This window comes from Ailuropoda melanoleuca, chromosome 11, assembly GCF_002007445.2.
Source record: "Ailuropoda melanoleuca isolate Jingjing chromosome 11, ASM200744v2, whole genome shotgun sequence".
NCBI lineage: Eukaryota > Metazoa > Chordata > Mammalia > Carnivora > Ursidae > Ailuropoda > Ailuropoda melanoleuca.
The window spans coordinates 40,418,421-40,436,888 of NC_048228.1; the positions used below are offsets into that span (position 1 = coordinate 40,418,421).

At 37.4% G+C, this 18,468-nt stretch overlaps 1 long non-coding RNA gene across 1 annotated transcript in view; it reads left to right on the forward strand.

Moving 5' to 3' along the window:
* The first annotated feature begins 692 nt into the window (after positions 1-692).
* Positions 693-18,468, forward strand: part of LOC117804334 — a 32,728-nt gene continuing 14,952 nt past the window's right edge. Inside the window, exon 1 of the long non-coding RNA XR_004628662.1 lies at positions 693-742. This is a non-coding gene — a long non-coding RNA (uncharacterized LOC117804334). The remainder of the gene's footprint in view (positions 743-18,468) is intronic.

Genomic DNA, 18,468 nt, shown 5'->3' on the forward strand with positions numbered 1-18,468 from the left:
TTTACAGCATGAAATGCATACATTAAAAAAGGACAAAGACTGAAATTTAATAACCTAAGCATCCATCTCAAGAAATTAGAAAAGAGACAGTAAAAACAAAACAAAAACAATATAAAATCCCAAGTAAAATAAAAGAAAGTAATGATAAGAGCATGAATTAATAAAATTATTTAGAAAACCGTAAAGAGGTGTCACAAAGGCCAACATTTTGGAGAAGGCTAATAAAATTAATAAAACTTAAGAAAGACTGGTTAAAAAAAGATAATATAAATAACCAATATAGGAACAAAAAAGAATAAAATAGGAATAAAAAAGAATAAAAATGTGAATAAAATACACAAACTTGCAAAAACGCATGTATAAAAACAAGTACAAGAGACAGAAAATATGAATAGTTTTGTAACTATCAGAGTTATTAACGTAACTATTAAAATTATGTACTAAATCCATAAATAGAAATTATTGGGAGACAATTCTTCAGGGAATTTGTGTACCATGGTTATATTTTTAAGGATGTTTGTGCAACAAATAACTTTGGAATCTAGGGGTAGTCTTTCTTTCTCGGTCAGAGGGCAGGTTTATTTACTCATTAGAAAAATAAAGATAATACCTCCCTGCAGAGCAAAGGTTGGTCAGGTTCACTGGCAGCCCCTTTAAAAGACTGGGGAAAAAAAAAAAAAGACTGGGAGCTCCCAAAGCTCAGCTGTGACAGGAAGCACTGTGTGTGCATGGTGGCAACTTGGTAAGTTGTTTCAAAGATCCTATAACAAACATCAAACTATCTCTAAAGGATATACTCTTTAAACATAACCACAATAGCATGTTCTTACCTAGAAAATGAACAATTTTTCTTTATATCGTCAAATATCCTACCAGTATTCAAATTTCTCAAATGTTTCATGAACTATTTTCTTTGTTTATTAGTTAACATGCAGTGTTATATTAGTTTCGGGTGTACAATATAGTGATTCAAATATTCCATACATCACCTGGTGCTCATCACAAGTGCACTCCTTACTCCCCACCACCTATTTAATCCATGCCCTGTTCCCTCTTCCTTCTGGTAACCATCAGTTCATTCTCTATAATTGAGTCTATTTCTTGATTTCTCTCTCTTTTTTCCCCCTTTGTTTTGTTTCTTTTTCTTTTTTTTTTTTTTAAGATTTTATTTATTTATTCGACAGAGGTAGAGACAGCCAGCGAGAGAGGGAACACAAGCAGGGGGAGTGGGAGAGGAAGAAGCAGGCTCATAGCGGAGGAGCCTGATGTGGGGCTTGATCCCATAACGCCGGGATCACGCCCTGAGCCGAAGGCAGACGCTTAACCGCTGTGCCACCCAGGCGCCCCTGTTTGTTTTGTTTCTTAAATTCCATGGAAGTGAAATCAAATGGTATTTGTCTTTCTCTGACTTATTTCACTTAGCATTATACTCTCTAGCTCCATCCATGTCATTGAAAATGGTAAGATTTCATTCTTTTTAATGAGTGAATAATATTCTAGTTATATATATATATATATATGATATATATTTATATATCTTCTTATCCATATATCAATCAATGGGCACTTGGGCTGCTTGCAAATCTTGGCTATTGCAAATAATTCTGCTATAAACATAGGGGTGCATGTATCCCCTTTGAATTACTGTTTTTGTATTCTTTGGGTAAATACCCAGTAGTGCAATTGCTGGATCATAGGGTAGTTCTATTTTTAACTTTTTGCAGAACCTCCATACTGTTTTCCAGAGTGGCTGGACCAACTTTCATTCCCACCAACAGTGCAAGAGGGTTCTTTTTTCTCCATGTCCTCGCCAACACCTGCTGTTTATTGTGTTGTTGATTTTAGCCATTCTGACAGATATGAGGTGATATCTCATTGAAGTTTTGATTTGAATTTCCCTGATGGTAAGTGATGATGAACATCTTTTCATGTATCTGTTGGCCATCTGTATGTCTTCTTTAGAAGTGTCTGTTCATGTCTTCTGCCCATTTTTAAGTTGGATTATTTGTTTTTTGGGTGTTGAGTTGTGTAAGTTTATTGCTTATTATATATTTTGGATACTAATCCTTTATCGGATATGTTATTTGCAAATATCTTCTGCCATTCCGAAGGCTGGCTTTTAGTTTTGTTATTTCCTTCACTGTGCAGCTTTTTATTTTGATGTAGTCCCAATAATTTATTTTTGCTTTTGTTTCCCTTGCCTCAGGAAACATATCTGGAAAAAAGTTACTTTGGCTGATATCAAGGAAGTTACTGCCTATGTTCTCTTCTAGGATTTTTGTAGTTTCAGGTCTCACATTTAGGTCTTTCATCCATTTTGAATTTATTCTTGTTAAGAAAGTGGTTTGGTTTCATTCTTTTGCATGTTGTTGTCCAGTTTTCCCAGCACCATTTGTGAAGAGACTTTTTTCCATTGGATATTCTTTCTTGCTTTGTTGAAGATTAGTTGACCATGTAGTTCTGGGTTTATTTCTGGGTTTTCTATTCTGTTCCATTGCACTATGTGTCAATTTTTGTGCCAGTGTCGTACTGTTCTGATTACTACAGCTTTGTAATATAATTTGAAGTCCAGAATTGTGATGCCTCCAGCTTTGCTTTTCTTTCTCAAGATTGCTTGGGCTATTCAGGGTCTTTTGTGGTTCCATACAAATTTTAGGATTGTTTGTTCTTATTCTGTGAAAAATGCTATTGGTATTTTTATAGGGCTTGCATGAAATGTGTAGCTTGCTTTGGTAGTATGGACATTTTAACAATATTTGTTCATCCAATCCATGAGCATGAATTGTCTTTCCATTTCTTTGTGTCATCTTCAATTCTCTCAGCAGTGTTTTATAGTTTTCAGAGTCCAGGTCTTTCACCTCCTTGGTTAGATTTATTCCTAGATATCTTATGGTTCTTGGTGCAATTTATAAATGGGATTATTTTCTTAATTTCTCTTTCTGCTGCTTCTTTATAGAAATGCAATAGATTTCTGTACATTGATTTTGTGTTGTGTGAGTTTACTGAATTCACGTGTCAGTTCTAACAGGTTTTTGGTGGAGACTTTTGGATTTTCTGTGTATAGTATCATGTCACCTAAAAATAATGAAAGTTAAGCTTTTTCCTTACTGATTTGGATGCCTTTTACTTCTTTTGTTGTCTGATTGCTGAGGCTAGGACTTCCAGTACTATGTTGAATAAAAGTGGTGAGAGTGGACATCCTTGTCTTGTTCCTGACCTTAGGGGAAAAGCTCTCAGGTTTTCCTCATTAAGGGTGATGTTATCTGTGGGTTTTTCATATATGGCCTTTATTATATTGAAGTATGTTCCTTCTAAACCTCCTCTGTTGAGGGATTTTACAGTGAACAGATGTCAAAATTTGTTAAATGCTTTTTCTGTGTCTATTGAATGATCATATGATTTTTATCTTTCATTTTGTTAATGTGGTGTATTATGTTGATTGATTTGTGAATACAATATTATGTTGATTGATTTGTGAATACAATATTATGTTGATTGTTTTGTGAATACTCCTTGCAACCCAGGAGTATATCCCACTTGACCGTGATGAATGATTTTTTTTTTTCATTTTTGATGTGTCATTGAATACAGTTTGCTAATATTTTGTTCAGGATTTTTGCATCTCTGTTCATCAGGAATATTGGCCTATAGTTCTCTTTTTTTAGTGGTGTCTTTACCTGATATTGGTATCAGGCTAATGCTGGCCTCATAGAATGAATTTGGACATGTTCATTCTTCTATTTTTTGGAATAGTTTGAGAAAGATAGGTGTTAATTCTTCCTTAAATGTTTAGTAGAATTCACCTGTGAAGCCATCTGGCCCTGTTTCGTTTGTTGGGAGTTTTTAGATTACGAATTTAATTTTGTTACTAGGAATTGGTCTCTTCAAATTTTCTATTTCTTCCTGATTCAGTTTTAGAAGATTGTATATTCCTAGGAATTTATCCTTTTTTCCAGGTTGTCCAATTTATTGGCATATAATTTTTCTTAGTATTCTCTTATAATCCTTTGTATTTCTAGGCAGTTGGTTGTTACTTCTCTTTCATTTTTGATTTTACTTATTTGGGTCTTCTATCTTTTTCCTTGATGAGTCTACCTAAAGGTTTATCAATTTTGTTTATCTTCTGAAAGAACCAGCTCTCACTTTCATTGATCTTTTCTAATTTTTTTCACCTCCATTTCATTTATTTTAAGTATCTTTTGATATATAGGTTCTCCTAACTCTTTTGCCCCTCCCCATGCACCCCCAGTAACCCTAGCCCTGCAACTTATTTGTTGAAAAAAACTGGTCCAGTAGGTTGTTAACAACCTGGATTTTGCTAATTGAATCCCTGTGGTGTCTTTTATTAGTCCTCCACCTCTGAATTTCCTATAGATTGAAAGTTAAAGCCTTGATCAGTTTCTATTGTTTAAGGCACCCAGTATGTGGTATTTTGTTACAGCAAACCTACGAAACTAATACAGTGGGTATATGAGTGCTCTATAGGAAATGTTAGGGGGATTAGTGCTTTCAGCCTCAAGTGAAGAGTGTAAGACCAAAATGACTTAAAAATTAGGACTGGATATAAGTAGTTCCAAGGTTGTTTCAGGGTCTTAATGATGTCATGAAGGACCCAGCCTCTTTTCCTGCTTTCTTTAACTGCTGCAGTGTGATAGCAATGAGTCTCTTCATGGTTATAAAATGGCAGCAGTTGCTCCAAGTGTTATATCCTTATGTGACAAAGTGCAGAAGTAGGAAAGGATGGCATGGCATTCTATTTAGAGCTATCTCGGCAAAGTCTTTTCTTTAGTCATTGGTCAGAACCAGGTCACGGGGCCATTCTCAGCTGCAAGGAAGGCTGGGAGAGTGCGTACAGTTTGTTCTCTACAACACCCATTTCCAGGAAATGAAATAGTGCATACACATTGGTAAGTAGGAGAATAATGTCAGTACAATGTGGAAGTTGTGATGGTATAGCAAAGGAGTAGTATATAGCAACATAGCAGGAGAAAATTAATAACCTCCAACAGGAAAGGTAAAAGTCTTTAGTGTATAGACAGGAACCCTTTCAACTTTTTAAAAAGAAAATTGAAAATAAGTGCCTGCACTGAGGGATTACTCCCCCAGAGAGGCATCCCCTCCCCTCCAGCTTTATACAGCTCTAAGCTTGTGGCGTTTTCCAATGCTACCTTCATTTTATCAGCAGTCTCACTGGCTCAGAACTCCACAATGTTTCTCATATTGTTTTTTTCTTTTTTATAGTAATTTTTTATTGCAGTATAACATATATAGAGAAAATGCATGAACCATAAGTGAGTAGTACATGTTGTTCTAATGCATTTTTATTATATCCTGAGTAGCCCCAGCTATGCTGAGCACCCTGTTACTAGGGTCTAATCTTGCAGAAAACGAGGATTTCTGGTAATGATGTTATAGCAAAAATAACTGAATCTGACATTTCTGGCCTCTGTCACAGAAACAGGGCTCTGCCAGCTGAAAGAAAGGGGAGGCAGTGATTTTTGGGTAGGAGACAGCAATATCTGTTCCATAGCACATAGGAACCTAATTAACTTTGCTGCCACAGGTTTAATGTTTAACATGATGAGAACAATTTAGAAAAACGTATAAATTACTACGCCAAAATGTGGAGACAATAAAAATTAATTGGTATGAGATTGTCTTTCAAGTGCAATTTGTATTGTGACTAATAGGTTCGTATAAGAGGCTTGTGGAGGCTTTGTGTTTCCTCCTTGACATCATGTGGGTATGTGAGAGAGGAATGAGTGGCTGGTCAACCAGGATGGCAAAGCATTTTTGCACATAGGTGCAGATCTTTGAGCAGCCCCAGACTACAGAAGCTGTTTGGAAGTGTGGACATGGGTATCCATTGGCCAATGGTAATACATTCTAGGGCAATTTTTAGAGTGGGGGATTACTGCTAATATCCAGGCAGGCTACAAAATTCCAGAAGTAGCTGTCTTTGCAACATATTGATGAATTGGGCCAGCCTGGGAAACATGAATCACACAGTCCCCTTCATCTGACCTGCTCCTATGCACTAATATCCACACTGCTGGGACCATGGAGGAATAGTTGTTAAGTTCATCACAGGGCACTTCTCCACATACAGCCTGCTGGGAGGATAAGAGAAAGATGGTCAATCATCTTTCAAACAGCAAAATACCTTTCACATCTTCCTAATTAGGAGTCACCTAGATTCTTCTTATATATCACCAATGACAGGTAATGCACTCTCTATAGAATCTATAGTATGTTGTTAAGAGCATCGATTCTGGAGTCAGACTGCCTGGGTTCAAATCTCAGTTATTCTACTCAACCAAATATCTGAACTTGACCAGATTATTCAGTTCCTTCATTAGTAAAATAGATGTAATATAATACACAGCATAAGGTTATTGAGAAGAAGATATCTATCTGTATCTATTGATTGATCGATCTATCGATCTATCATCTATCACCACACAAGTGTTAGGCATATATTGTTATTACTATTACTGTAATTATTATTGTTATTAAGAGCTGGATTCTTACCTTCCTAGTCTCTCTTGTCCTAGGATATGTGTGTTCTTTAGCTCTGTCAATTGGACCCACTCTTGCCAGACTTTTATTCAGAAGCCAGTGAGGCAAGGAAAAGGACTCCGTTCTTAGAAGGCACTGGTAACTTTATCCCATCTGTAGAAGCATCAATGGCAGTGGTTCTAGCAAGAGTTCCCAGTGCTTGAGATTAGAATTCTTGCATCCTGTTGTGCTGGCAGGGGTGTCTCCAGTGGGCTGAGTCTTAATATGATTTGGGGTTGTGTTTCTGACAAGTCTCCAAAATCTGGTTCTCAAGTCTTTCTGAAAATGTGGTGAGCTAGCTAAAATCCCTTAATAAATTAATGTTTCTGCTTAAACTAGCCACAGTTGGTTTCTGTTGTTTGCAATTGAAGACTTTGAGTAATAGAATTAAAAATGAAGAAGAGCAAATTTAGGAGATGGAAAGAGACCGGGTGTTTGTGATATCATGCAGACTCTTGGATCCAGCTACAATCGGAATCCAAAACTCCCCTTGATTTTTCAGTTGTATGAACCAATGAACTCTCCTTTTCTTTAAGCCAATTTGGGCTGAGTTTTTGAAATCCTAACTGTTATAAAATTGTATTCTTTTTCTCTATTCTTATGTCCTTTATCTTATTATGCGTTCGTGACAAAACTTAAAATAAATAATACTTTTATTTATTAAAATAAATAATACTTAAAAAAAAAACAAACCCTAACCCATATAATCCTCATGGAGGCTGTTCATTACTGTGATCCAAAGTTCTACTAACAGGGCCAGGCATCTGTTTTCTCTTTAATATCAGTTGAAGTCAGAACAGAATTTGACACTGTTACTTCCATTTTTCTTTCCTATAAATTTTTCAGTTGTTTTAGATTTTCATTTTCTTTGTAAAATTAACTCATGGGAAGTGAAATAAAATGTATGATTTTTTAATCTAAGTTGTATTAACTTAAAAACACTCGACACATTGATGTTTAAACATTAAAAACTCACACAGCTGCACACGCTTTTATAATAATCTGCCTACATTGCATTATAAAAACAGAAAGTACACATCCACTCAAATTGATGGTCTCCTCCCAGTGAAAGTGTTTCTAGAGTACAGAGTATAATTTGCTGAAATGTTTGACATCAGGGTTCTTTTTTTGTCATTAAAACTTCTGGCACATGTATTTTACACAAATGTTGGTCAAGGGATGTTGCTCCCCTTTTCCCAAAGTTATTGCTTCTCAAATGTTTGTGAAACACAAATACATTTAAAAAGCTTTTACGGAACAGGATCATGTGGGTCAATGAGTTTACTCACTGGCACGTGATTTGGATTTTCATCAAACCAGTCAATCAAGATGAAACCAAAATGAAAATGTCAACTTATTTGAGTGGATACAACTGTGTTATTTAGAAAAATTTAAGAGCATGTGGACATTACATACAAACACAAACATAATATTAGACTTCTTTTTATTCTTTAGGTTTAAAAATTGTAGTTGATTCTTATGATTACAAAAAAGTAAATATATGAACTTTGTTAAACTTCAGGCTAACAGCTACAGGAAAATTTAAAAGGAAAAAAGTATCCATAATGTCACCATCAGATATAACTAATATTTTGGAGTAGGGTCTTTAAATCTTCTAACTGGGTATAGATTTTTTTAAAAATATATCTTTTTCTTTTTTTTGAGATAATTACTTTCATATAATTTGGTATAATTTTTTTATTAACTTCATTACAAAATAATTTAAAAACATTGTTTTTGCATCATCTGCAATTTTGATAAAATTATTGCTTTGCCTGACACTGTTACTTAGCTTTCAAATATGGGAATGTACAAAATTATGGAATTTTAATCCTCATTTACAATCATTACAGATACAGAATAAAGTCTTAGTTTTTATAGTCTTATTATGTTTTTGGAATTGTCAGGTTTAAAAAATATAAATAATCTTATTTAATCCTCTAAATTACCTTGAATGGTATATAAAAGAAGTAGCATTAACCTAATTGAGGTGCGGAGCTGGGGCCAAGGGGGTAGGACTGAATATGTACTATAGGAAGTCAGGAGACCTGACCAGCCAAATGAATCAATTCTGTGACTGTGATAATTATTTTTTTGTGTCAACTTTGCTAGACTGTGGTGCCTAGTTGTTTGGTCAAATGCCAGTCTAGATCTTGCTGTAAAGGTATTTTTTAGGTGTAATTAACATTTACAGGGTGCCTAGGTGGCTCAGTCAGTTAAGCATCTGCCTTTGGCTCAGGCCATGATCCCAGGACTGGGATTGAGCCCTACATGGGCTTCTGCTCAGTGGGGAGCCTGCTTTTCCCTCTCCCTCTGCCTGCCAATCCCCCTGCTTGTGCAGTCTCTGTCTCTCTCTCTCTCTCTCTCTGTGTGTGTGTCAAATAAATAAAATTAAAATCTTAAAAAAAACATTTACAATCAGTTGACTGTAAGTAAATCAGATTATCCTCTGCTTGTATATGGGTGGACTTTATTCAATCAGTTGAAGGCTTTAAGAGCAAAGGCTGATATTTCCTGAAGAAGGAGAAATTCTTTTTTTTATAATAATTTTTTATTATATTATGTTAGTCCCATGCAGTACATGCCTAGTTTTTGATGTAAAGTTCCATGATGCATTACTTGCGTATAACACCCAGTGCACCATGCAATACGTGCCCTCCTTACTACCCATCACCAGTCTATCCCATTCCCCCACCCCCTCCCCTCTGAAGCCCTCAGTTTGTTTCCCAGAGTCCATAGTCTCTCATGGTTCATTCCCCTTTCTGTTTACTCCCCTTCCTTCTTCCCTTTCTTCTCCTACTGCTCTTCCTACTTCTTATGTTCCATAAATGAGTGAAACCATATGATAATTGTCTTTCTCTGCTTGACTTATTTCACTTAGCACTCTCTCCTCCAGTGCTGTCCATGTTGCAGCAAATGTTGAGAAATCGTTCTTTTTGATGGCTGAGTAATATTCCATTGTCTATATGGATCACATCTTCTTAATCCAGTCATCTGTTGAAGGGTATCTCGGCTCCTTCCACAATTTAGCTATTGTGGACAACGCTGCTATGAACATTGGGGTGCATATGGCCCTTCTCTTCACTATGTATCTTTCGGGTAAATACCCAGTAGTGCAATTGCTGGATCATAGGGTAGCTCTATTTTTAACTTTTTAAGGGACCTCCACACTGTTTTCCATAGTGACTGTACCAACTTGCATTCCCACCAACAATGTAAGAGGGATCCCCTTTCTCCACATCCTCTCCAACATTTGTTGTTTCCTGTCTTGTCAATTTTTGCCATCCTACTGGCATAAGGTGGTATCTCAGTGTGGTTTTGATTTGAATTTCCCTGATGGCTAATGATTTTGAACATTTTTTCATGTGTCTGTTAGCCATTTGTATGTCATCATTGGAAAAGTGTCTGTTCATATCTTCTGCCCATTTTATGATTTGTCTATTTGTTTCTTGCATACTGAGTTTGAGAAGGTCTTTGTAGATCTTGGATACCAGTCTTTTATCTGTAGTGTCATTTGCAAATATCTTCTCCCATTCCGTGGGCTGCCTCTTAGTTTTTTTGACTGTTTCCTTGGCTGTGCAGAAGCTTTTTATCTTGATGAAGTCCCACAAGTTCATTTTATCTTTTGTTTCTCTTGCCTTTGGAGATGTGTCATGAAAAAAGTTGCTGTGGCCGATGTCAAAGAGGTTGCTGCCTATGTTCTCCTCTAGGATTTTGATGGATTCCTGTCTCACATCGAGGTCTTTCATCCATTTGGAGTTTATCTTTGTGTATGGTGTGAGAGAGTGGTCAAGTTTCATTCTTTTGCATGTAGCTGTCCAATTTTCCCAGCACCATTTATTGAAGAGACTGTCTTTTTTCCACTGGATGTTTTTTCCTGCTTTGTCAAAGATTAGTTGCCCAAAGAGCCAAGGGTCCATTTCTGGGTTCTCTATTCTGTTCCATTGGTCTATGTGTCTGTTTTTGTGCCAGTACCATGCTGTCTTTGTGATCACAGCTTTGTAGTACAGCTTGAAATCTGGCAACTTGATGCCCCCAGCTTTGTTTTTGCTTTTCAACAATTCCTTGGTGATTCGGGGCCTTTCTGGTTCCACACAAATTTGAGGGCTGTTTGTTTCAGTTCTTTGAAAAATGTCATTGGTATTTTGATCGGAATGGCATTGAAAGTGTAGATTGCTCTGGGTAGCATAGACATTTTAACTATGTTAATTCTTCTGATCCATGAGCATGGAATATTTTTCTATCTTTTTGTGTCTTCTTCAAAGTCTTTCAAGAGTGATTTGTAGTTTCTAGAATATAGGTCCTTTACGTCTCTGATTAAGTTAATTCTGAGATAACATATGATTTTTGGTGCTATTGTAAATGGAATGGATTTCTTAATTTCTCTTTCTTCAGTCTCGTTATTCATGTATAGAAATGCATCTGATCTGAGCATTGATTTTGTATTCCGCCACATTACTGAATTGCTCTATAACTTCTAGTAGTTTGGGGTGGAGTCTTTTGGGTTTTCCATATAGAATATCATGTCATCTGCAAAGAGAGACAGTTTGACTTCTTCTTTGCCAATTTGGATACCTTTTATCCCTTTTTGTTGTCTGTTGCAAGGACTTCTAGTACTATGTTGAATAATAATGGCAAGAGTGGGCATCCTTGTCGTGTTCCTGATCTTAAGGGAAAGGCTTTCAGCTTTTCCCCATTGAGAATGATATTTGCTGTAGGCTTTTCATAGATGGTTTTTATGAAATTGAGGAATGTATCCTCTATCCCTACACTCTGAAGGGTTTTAATCAGGAAAGGATGCTGTATTTTGTCAAATGCTGTTTCTGCATCAATTGAGAGGATCATATGGTTCTTGACTCTTCTTGTTGACATGATATATCACGCTGATTGATTTGCGAATGTTGAACCACCCTTACATCCCAGGGATGAATCCCACTTGGCCAAGATGCAAAATCCTTTTAACGTACTGTTGGATTCTATTAGCTAGGATCTTGTTGAGAATTTTGGCACCTGTATTCATCAGGGATATCAGTCTATAATTCTCCTTTTTGATGGGGTCTTTGCCTTGTTTGGGGATCAAGGTAATACTGGCCTCATAGAATAAGTTTGGTAGTTTTCCTTCTGTTTCTATTTTTTGAAACAGCTTCAGGAAAATAGGTATTATTTCTTCTTTGAATGTTTGGTAGAATTCCCCAGGGAATCCATCAGGCCCTGGAGTCTTGTTTTTCGGGAGGTTTTTGATCACTGCTTCAATCTCTTCATAATTAATCGGTTTGTTTAAATAATCAATTTCTTCCTCTTTCAGCCTTGGTAGTTTATAGGTTTCCAGGAAGGCATCCATTTCTTCCAGGTTGTTTAATTTATTGGCATAAAGCTGTTGATGAAAGTTTCTAATGATTCTTCCTATTTCATTGGTGTTGGTCGTGATCTCTCCCCTTTCATTTATAATTTTATTAATTTGGGTCCTTTCTCTATTCTTTTGAATAAGTCTGGCCAGAGGCTTATCGATCTTATTTATTCTTTCAAAGAACCAGCTTCTAGTTCTGTTGATCTGCTCTACTGTGCTCCTGTTTCTAATTCATTGATCTCTACTCTAATCTTTTTTAAAGATTTTTATTTTTATTTATTTGACAGAGATAGAGACAGCCAGCGAGAGAGGGAACACAGCAGGGGGAGTGGGAGAGGAAGAAGCAGGCTCACAGCAGAGGAGCCTGATGTGGGGCTCGATCCCACAACGCCGGGATCACGCCCTGAGCCGAAGGCAGACGCCCAACCACTGTGCCACCCAGGCGCCCCTCTACTCTAATCTTGATCAACTGCCTTCTCATGTGTGGGTTAGGCCTGTTCTTCTGTTCCAGCTCCAGCTTCTTGAGGTGAGAATGTAAAAACTGCATTTTAGATTTTTCTATTCTTTTGAGTGAGGCTTGGATGGCTATGTATTTTCCCCTTAGGACTGCCTTTGCAGTGTCCCATAGGTTTTAGACTGATGTGTTTTCATTTTCATTGGTCTCCAAAAATTGTTCAATTTCCTTCTTAATGACCTGGTTTACTCAGTCATTCTTGAGCAGGATGGTTCTTAGTTTCCAAGGGTTTGAGTTTCTTCCAAATTTTTCCTTGTGACTGAGTTCCAGTTTCAAAACATTGTGGTCTGAGAATATGCAGTGTTTTGGTAGTGGTTGAGACCTGTTTTGTGACCCAGGATATGGTCTATTCTGGGGAAAGTTCCATGTGCATTCGAAAAGGATGAGTATTCTGTTGTTCTGGGGTGTAGTGTTCTGTATATATCTATGAGGTCCATCTGGTCCAGTATGTCATTCAAAGCTCTTTGTTGATTTTCTGCTTAGGTGATCTGTCTATTGTTGATAGTGGAGTGTTGAGGTCCCCAACTATTAACATATTATTATCTATATGTCTCTTTATTCTGGTTAAGAGTTGGCTTGTGTATCTAGCGGCTCCCCTGTTGGGGGCATAGATATTTATAATTATCATAACCACTTGTTGGATACATTCTTTAAGAATAATATAGTATCAAGAAGGAGAAAATTCTGCCTCAAGACTGCAACATGGAAATTTTGCCTGATTTTTATTTATATTATTTTTTTATTATGTTCAGTTAGCCAGTGTATAGTACAGCATTAGTTTTTGATGGAGTTTTCAATGATTCACTAGTTGCGTATAACACCCAGTGCTTTTACCTGAGTTTTAAACCTTTGACTCAAATCTGCTGGCCTATCCTATAGATTTTGGATTTGCCATTCCCTACAATCATATGAGCCAATTTCTTAAATCTCTCTCTCTGTCTCAGTTTATACACACACACACACACACACACACACACACACACACAGAGTAGTTGTTTGTTCTGTCTTGTTTTTTAGTGTATCAGACAAATATAAAGTTGGCAACTTTATTTATTTATTTTTTAAAGATTGCTATTTATTTGCCAGAGAGAGAGAGAAAGCACAAGCAGGGAGAGTGGCAGGCAGAGGGAGAAGCAGGCTCCCAGCTGAGCAAGGAGCCTGATGTGGGACTCAATCCCAGGACCCTGGGATCATGACCTCACCCAAAGGCAGATGCTTAACCGACTGTGCCGCCCAGGCATCCCTAAAGTTGGCAACTTTAAACCAGTTATCCAATTTGGGAAATTTTTACTAGTGAACATAATTTAAAAATCAGAGGGCCATCACCTTAGATGATCCCTTCCAATTCTAAAATTCTAAAGCTCTAAGATATTAGGGATTCACCAAGTTAGAAAGAAATCAAAACAATAAAAAGAGAGCACAAAACATTATAAAGACAAGAAAAGAAGTTATTTGTTGATTTTTAACCATTTCGGATTCTCTATGTCACCCCATATTCTGTACATGGTAGAGGCCAGTGACCATGAATTCATAAAATGCAGCTTCCCTGTCTACTGGTGAACATTGCAGCCTCAATTCCTGGTAGAAGTTAATATTTACTATGACCTTAGTTGAGCTTTCCAATTTTTTCATGGTTAGTTAAAAGAGATTACCTGAACCAGCTTCACTAATGTCAATTTTTTATTTTAGTCTGATGGAGCAAGGTCACCAGGAAGCCAGACCCTATGAAAAGGAAAGAAGAGACGTGTCCTTTTCCTTTCTAGTAAGCTTAATGTCCTCATATATGGACAGCACAAGCAGCTAAGAAAAGCTGGTTTTCTCTATATAACTGGTTTTAAATTCAGGCTTTGCAGCTCACTAGGTAGTGAAAACCAATCAGTAGTCCTTTGACAGGTGACTCTTCAGTGGGTGTAAAGGTGAAATTATAAGTAGAGTAATTTACTTGTAAGCCAGTAATGGGTGTGCCTAAAGAGCTATGCTGCTAGGATTCAAATTGGGACTACAGTGGCTGCATTTGGGTAGATCAGTCATTTGTCCACTCTAACTCTTACGGATTATCCCTGTTCAGGGAGAATTCAAATTAATTCATTTAGACATAATATTCTTCAGGAAAATCATTAAAATCCCCCCATAATACATTAGAGAACAGATTTGTAAACCTTAAATAGAGTTTAAGATATTTTTTAAACAAATATATATCTAATTTTAACTACAGTGTTATATTTTGGGGTCTTCCAAATATTTCCCTCTAATTGCATTTGTGCTGAATTCTTCAACTTTGTTGATTTGATTCAATTCTATATAAAAGGCATTGGTTATCATTATAGATCTAGATATATATTGAAAAAATGGAGTTGATTTTCATTTAAAAGTTCCAAGTTTCATTTTCTTTCTTGTTTTTTTTTTAAGATTTTATTTATTTATTTGGCAGAGAAAGACAGCAAGAGAGGGAACACAAGCAAGGTTAGTGTGAGAGGGAGAAGCAGGCTTCCCGCTGAGCAGGGAGCCCAATGTGGGGTTCAATCCCAGGACCCTGGATCATGACCTGAGCCGAAGGCAGACGCTTAACGGTTGAGCCACCCAGGTGCCCCCAAGTTTCATTTTCTCATTCATCAGGAATGCCTCATCTTCCTACACAGCTTCTGTTTTTGCATGTGTGCTACATAAATAGGTTGTGATTTTCTACTTTCTTTTTAAAAAATACAAGCAATTGGGGGCACCTAGGTGGTGCAGTTGGTTAAGCATCTGACACTTAGTTTCAGCTCAGGTCATGATCTCAGGGTCATGGGATCAAGCCCCGCATTGGGCTCCATGCTAAGTAAGGGAGTCTGCTTGAGGATTCTCTCCCTCTTCCTCTGCACCTCCTGCTCATGCTCTCTCCCTCTCCCTCACCCCTCACTAAAGTAAATAAATCTTAAAAAAATATATGGGATGTTGAATATGGGTTTTTAATTCTTTCTTGTCCCCATTTCCTTACTCTGTCCAGGGTTTCCAGCTATATTGTTGTTCACAAGCATTTAGACATATTTAGTGTCAGGGTATACATGTATTCACTACTCAGCAACAGAAATGACTTTTCTTTCAACAGGGACAATAGAATCAATGGCTCTGGTTAAATGATGTCTTTGTCTGAATCTTCCTTTTTAATGTTTATGTCAGTTGCATATCCATTAACTCTAGCTAAAGTTGCAGGGCACCTTTTACCAAGAGCACTTAAGTAGAGGTAAACAAAGTTGGCTGGAGGTAACTAAGAGAAGTGATATCATAGTGAGTCACATGTCTGGTGCTCCAACTGCTGTGACATTCATGATGTAAATTCCCGGAATGGTTCAGTTTTATCAGCATTTGAGAGAGTAAAGAAATGTTTTAAGATGCACAGAAAATCTGTCTTCAGTCTGCTTTGTTTATGGCAAGGGGCATTCAAGAAACAGGCAAGACAAGCAAGCGGTGAAGCAATTAGCTATAAATAGTAGAGCCTGTGTTTGTTCGAAGACAGTACGTTCTGTAAAGAACTGTGGATATTTGGATTCTTGCAGAGTTAACCTAAAATTTGCAAGTGCAGATGAGAAGAGAAGAGAAGAGAAGAGAAGAGAAGAGAAGAGAAGAGAAGAGAAGAGAAGAGAAGAGAAAAAAAAAATACCCAAGAGAACGTAGCACATCATCCTGGTGTTTAGGGTTCTGTTTTGGTTTTGTTCTAGTCACAAGATGGAAATTTTCTGTTTTGCCTCCATTGTCTGCTTTTGCAGGGCAGCTCTACAAACTCCATTAATATCCATTCATTTATGGAGCAGTGGAAAGTGTAAAGAAGCCCTCCACTTCCAGGCTTACTGAGTACAACAAACTCCTTTTATTTTTTCTATGAGTGGAAAAGGTGGTTTGGGATAAGCATGATGAGAGGATTAGAAAGCAGGCATATGTGCACATGCATTTTCTCCCCATCAAGGTTGAGTGAGCTCACCAAAGAAGAGAAGGAGATGACTGAGTGCCACTGATGTTGTAAAATCTCTAGTCCTGGGTCCTGCCCGGGGGCTTCCAAAGATGTCACAGCATTCTAAGGCATCTGCCTATTCAGCATTCTGGTCAGCAGTCTGCTTTCATAGACTGGACAGTGTGTTCATTTCCATGCCAGGCCAGCAGCAACAGCACTTGTAGTCCTGCCCTGTGGGAGAGCACCGGTGAGTACCTCAGAGCCTACAGGCCTAGTGCGATGTAGTGGTTGCATCTGTTTCTATGACCTTATTGAAGCCCTCACATGTGGTCCCGTCTCAGAGTTGCATTCTGTTCAAGAAGCAGAGTTCTCACCCAAACATGTTTTAAAGGTATTTGATGTATTAATTGCATATCTTGAAAAGCATGGAAGTGCATACAACATGTGGTCTGTTTAGGGTATTTCTTGGGTCCCCATTCTTTCACATCTCATACTCTTTGACACTCACTTGCCCACTCCAATTTCCTCTCTTGCTAGGTCTTTCCTGTCCTCTTGCTTCTTGGGTTCTGTAGTAAGTCTCCATTTTCCAATTCTGCATTCCTCAAAACTCGAAGAGTTTGTCAGAGATAGACTGACTTCAGAAGAAGTGGATTGAAATTGGCCTGATAAATTAGGAGTCAGTTAAGAATCTGAATAATCCCATATAAATATCTGTCATCATATTTAGTTTATAATGCTAATACTTCCTATCACTAGTTCTAGTGTTTGTGCTGCTTTCCCTGTGTTGTTTGATATTTCTATCCATTTTCCACTTCCCACACTATCCTAGTCATCCATCCATTGCCAAAGTATTTTTTGGTTGTGGTGGTTGTTAAGATAACACCTTTTTTTAGTTCTCCCATATCTCTGACTTCTATTTCACTTCACTGTCTTCTTGCTCATTTAGAATACCTCCTCAGATTCAGGCCATGTGTCCTCTCCCCCTATCCTAAATTTCCTGAACCCTGGGGAAGGAACTAATGGGTAAGACAAGACAGAACAGAGGCTAGGGACAAAATAACGGAAGGTGCACCAGTGTGGGGAGGAAGAATTCAGCATGCAAGGTGAGGCACATGCAGATGCAGAGAGCAGGAGGAAGAGTAGAGGGTTTGCCTCTGGGAAAGATCATTTAAAAACTTCATCACAGGCTCCTAGAACAGTTCAAAGAGAAGGGTTCTAAAAATGACTTGAAGAATGGAAGCATCATTGGAATAATCACACAGCTTTTCAAGGGCTTTACTTTGAAGGTGACAAAACCATCTGAAGTTTTACCTTATACTGTGTTTAGAAAAGAATCAGTCCCATGACTTCATAGCCATGTCTCCTACATTCTGTGCTATTGTCCTTAGCATCTCTGAACTATCTCTGAAATAAAGATTGGTCATCACCACTAATCATGCAGATGTGGCCACCTTTCTTTTCTTTCTTTTTTTCTTTTTTAAACAGAGTGCACCTGAAAGACTAGACAAGGGAGTAAGGCACTAATACACTTCCAAAATGTACATCATCTAGTAACTATCTGGGAAGACTAAATGCTCTGTCATTTTGCTTTCTCATGTAGGCCACTGAGAGCTGTTTGTTGCCCTAAGGAAAAACTATGGGGATCCACCAGCAAGAGTAAAAAGGTTGGATGTAATGAGCACTGAATGTTATATACAACTGATGAATCACTGAACTCTATCTCTGAAACAAATAATATACTATATGTTAATTAATTGAATTTAAATAAATTTTTTAAAAAGAAAAAAGTAAAGAGGTTAAAATGGGCAACAAAAGGGCTTTCAGAGAAGGTTCTCAGGAATCTGAACAAATGAGCCTTCATCTCTTCAGTCTTGCCTCTCACTGTTTTTCTGATACAATAAGTCTATTTCTTGCCCTTTGCTTTCACATCTGGAGCTAACGTCTTTCAGCTTCCCTTTAGCCATCTCTACCCCTCCATTGTTTAAGGATGAGATCAAGTCCAAACTCTCCCAAGACTCTCTTTGCCCCCAGATCACATTAATATTTATGTTCTCCAATTCTTATTGAAAATTTTGGTTCTTGCATCGTTCAGAACTCACTAGTCTTGTAATGTTGCTACAG